Raw genomic sequence first — 296 nt, forward strand, 5'->3', positions numbered from 1 at the left:
TCTGGCTGTGTAACTTACTGGCAGCATTGCCTTTGGGTAAGTTATTTGACATTTCTAAGCTTTAGCTTCCTCAAATCTAAAATGGTTTAGTAGTATTTACACATTTTTGTGGTTGACAAGATTAAATAATGTTTGTAAAATGTTTAGCACATTACCAGGCACAAGAAAACTAGTCAATAAATGATTAAATTGTGTATTCTTTTACATGGCTTGGTCTTTCTCTGAGTAATTGGACTTTTATCCTTTCCCCACTGGTTTCCTAGGCCAATGGTCTTGGACAATGAGCTTGGGCAGTG

This window comes from Mandrillus leucophaeus, unplaced genomic scaffold (assembly GCF_000951045.1).
Source record: "Mandrillus leucophaeus isolate KB7577 unplaced genomic scaffold, Mleu.le_1.0 Scaffold761, whole genome shotgun sequence".
NCBI lineage: Eukaryota > Metazoa > Chordata > Mammalia > Primates > Cercopithecidae > Mandrillus > Mandrillus leucophaeus.